The sequence below is a fragment of the Mus pahari genome, chromosome 11 (assembly GCF_900095145.1).
Source record: "Mus pahari chromosome 11, PAHARI_EIJ_v1.1, whole genome shotgun sequence".
Taxonomy (NCBI): Eukaryota; Metazoa; Chordata; class Mammalia; order Rodentia; family Muridae; genus Mus; species Mus pahari.
Genome location: NC_034600.1, coordinates 37,365,364 through 37,369,215, shown reverse-complemented (window position 1 = coordinate 37,369,215; position 3,852 = coordinate 37,365,364). Strand labels below are relative to the sequence as shown.

General features: G+C 42.5%; 1 pseudogene; it reads left to right on the top strand.

The window, feature by feature from the left end:
- Nucleotides 1–569: 569 nt before the first annotated feature.
- On the top strand, nt 570–708 carry LOC115065025 (annotated as a pseudogene).
- Nucleotides 709–3,852: the final 3,144 nt, after the last annotated feature.

Here is a 3,852-nt window from a genome sequence, read left to right as displayed (position 1 = left end):
GTCAGGTGGAGGAACAGAAGACCTTCAGCTGCCCTAAAAGAACAAAGGCTCTTTACTAGCCACATTCCTAATGATCTAGGGAACAAGTTTTGGGGAAGTGTTAGAATTTAGGGCTCTACACGTGTCTCTCTGCTGTGGAAAGGAATTCGATTAGAACTACTCTGGTTCCAACAAGGCACTTACTAGTTACCGCTCTCTGCCTGTTCTTTCATTCTCTTGTTGTTTCTCGTCGTCTGGCACTGGGATGTCATAGTTAAAAATATGCTGCTCTCAGTGTTTATTTATTGAAAGACAAGGGCTATAACAATTTCAAAACCCTGTAAATGGGTTTGATTATAGGTACGTATTGGATATTGTAATGGGACTATTCGCCGGGCTGTAACATAGATAATAAAAGACTCCTGGCTTTTTTTCCTGCCAGTGTAATGTTTCGGTTTTAATGTTTCTGTTTGTGTTCTGAAGAAAGTCTTTGCAACTAACTACCCAAGCCGACTGCTAAGAACCTGTTCCGTAGCCTAGGTTTTCGTCCTTCCTTTCTTTGGTGTAATTTGAGCTCAGGAAAAGTTCTGATCACTTCTCGGCCTATTGGCTAAGATCAAGTATAGGAAAAGTTCTAAAATATCTTAATAGAATCTTTTATAGTCGCCTATTAGGGGGTTCCCACCAAAGAGCACTTGAACACTGCCCATGAGCCAATTGAAAGCCTTTCTTCCAGCCCGCAGGTGACTGACTACAGCTGGGTAGTATTCTGGACCCAAGTTCCTTCATCTCTGAGCCTGGAAAGTCCTCAGGGTTCCCATCCCGGAGCTGCAGTCTAAGTACAGTTACAAAAGGCAAAATATGTGATTAGCAAAAAATTATGGCATTGTTTTTCTTTCTGGAACTTAAGCTTCCCCTTACAGTTACTGGCACTCAGAAATATCAAGTTCCTTCTAAGGTACTAACATGGAGTCTGAACATGACGTCATCACTGCCTTTTCAAATAGCTTATTTTTTCTTTCTTTCTTTCTTTCTTTCTTTCTTTCTTTCTTTCTTTCTTTCTTTTTCTCTCTCTCTTTCTTTCTTTTTTTTAAAGATTTTATATATAACTACACTGTAGCTGTCTTCAGACACACCAGAAGAGGACATCAGATCTCATTACAAATAGTTGTGAGCCACCATGTGGTTGCTGGGAATGAAACTCAGGACCTCTGGAAGAGCAGTCAGTGCTCTTAACCGCTGAGCCATCTCTCCAGCCCTCAAATAGCTTATTTTTTAAAAGGTGGAGGTGTGCAGTCACACCCACCTAGCAATACCCCAGACTCCTGGCCTACCTCCCGGGGGCATGGCGCCAGCCTTCTCTTCCCAATGGCAGCAGCACTGGGCATGCTGAACTTCACACTAGGCCCCAAAGGTGATGGTGAGACCATGCTGAAAGGCCTTCAGTTCATTTTTCACGTGCACACCTACCAGGACCACAACAATTAAGCCACCTACGTACACAGAAATGGCAGCTTTGGCAATTTGAGAATTTTTTCGCATGGATCAGCATTCCTGGACTGTTAGCATTATGACAGTGATGAACAAGACAAACAAGAAACTGACAGCTTTTTGAACAAAACAGAAGAAAAAAACCTGAAAGAAATGAATCAGGACAGTGTAGGGGTTGGTTCTGATGCTAAGGTTCCCCAATTGGTTCTTGATCCATCAATAAAGACACCAGCAACCGATGACTGAGAATGGGGAGGGACACTTAGAGTTGAGTGGGAGGACGAAGGCAGAATGGAGGGAGCTGGGGAAGAAGGAGGAGGAGCTGCAGGAGATAATGCCAACCAGCCATGTGAGTTCTCCGTTTTGAGAGGCCAATGGACACTCTGTCCGATTATACCTGGAGTGGCCAGAGAGGTTTAGTAGTGCTCAGTCATTGAGTTAGCAAAGGTGCTTTAAGGTTAACTGGTGTGTGTGTGTGTGTGTGTGTGTGTGTGTGTGTGTGTGTGTTTTAATCTGTAGATTCAAGGGCATCTTGGTGGGGGCTGGTATCACAGCCACTTCCCAGAGCTTAGGCGGGGTAGCAAGGGCTGGAGAGATGGCTCAGTGGTTAAGAGCACTGACTGACCTAACAAAGGTCCTGAGTTCAAATCCCAGCAACCACATGGTGGCTCACAACCATCCGTAATGAGATCTGATGCCCTCTTCTGGGGTGTCTGAAGACAGCTACAGTGTACTTACATATAATAAATAAATAAATCTTAAAAAAAAAAAAGCTACACAACAGGACAGTACTTGGCAGGTGAAGCATATACAACCCATAGTTCAAGGTAAGCCCATAGATAGGTATTGAAGTGGTGTACAATGAAGATTTGACGTATCAAAACATTAAATTCTGCACACGAAGCTTTATTTGTTATAGCTTAGGCCTTAGCTGGCCATCTTTCAGCTAGCTCTTCAAACTTAATTAACCCAATGATTCTAGCCTTCATTTGCTACATGATTCTCCCTTAACCTCTTACTCAGTCCTGGTATGTATGACTTGCTCCATGTGTTGATGGAGAATTTCTGCCTCTTGATTCTTTCCACAGTTCCTATCTCTGCCCAACATTCCTGTTCTCCTCAGCTACTGGCAGTCAGCTCTTTATTAAGCGGATCAGAAGTGATGGGCGAGAGTTTACAAAATACAGAGACAGATGATGAACCCTAAAAATAACAATACCAAAGCCAGACAGTACTAAACCCTGCTGGTACAGAAACCAACATTCAAATAGTACAAAGACAGCCTTTAAACTGTGAGCAAAAGGATTATCCCAACAACTTTTTAATGTTTAAAAAGCCAATGGAATCTGTATATTTTCACGAGCTACTGTGGTGTTAAGTTTCTGAAAGTCAGCTGGAAGCAGAGAAAACAGTGAAATGCACTGCCCTCCTAGAACATGAGTATTTTAAAAATTGCTTTTTTTTTTATCTCTGTGGGACCTTTGGGGGCAGTTAGCTTTGGTTTCAGGAGACCTTTAATTTGGATGTTTGGAATAATAAACTATTCATTCTGAAGAGAGATTTTTGAAGATGCTATTCCTTTTCCCTCCCAATATTGACTTAAACGTTAAAATGTAGAGGTTATAAGAAACTTAAAATAAAAAATGAATTAACACTGCTTCACTTACAATTGTGAAAGAAGAAAAAGGTATACAAGGGATGGTTTAGCAGGTCAAAACACCAGCTGGAACCTAGTCTTGAAACTCCTCCTCTCATTTCCACACACAGACACACACACACAGACACACACACACACAAAGGCACTTACCTCACATCCCTGGCCTTGGCCAACACACACACATACATTTACCCCCCCACACACACACATCCCTGACCCTGGCCAACACACACACATAGTTTCACACACACACACACACACACACACACACACACACACACACACACACATACACACAATTTGCTTTTGAGGAGTGGGAAGGTCGGGAGTGACAAGTACAATAACAGTACCCATTTGCAGTCCAGGTACCGTGTAAGTACATCATTATCCTTATTAACTCTTCTAAACAATTTTGTGAGGTAGATATATATAGCATGTAGTTTTTGCTACTCTGCTTTAAGTTCCAGGAGGACCATGCCACCAGCCCCGCCCAGGTTTCCTTGGATCATCTTGATAAAACAATTTAAAGCAAATAAAGCAGTTTAAATAGCTACTAACTGGGGCTGGTGAGATGGCTCAGTGGGTAAGAGCACCCGACTGCTCTTCCAAAGGTCCTGAGTTCAATTCCCAGCAACCACATGGTGGCTCATAACCATCCTTAACAAGATCTGACGCCCTCTTCTGGAGTGTCTGAAGACAGCTACAGTGTACTTACATATAATAAA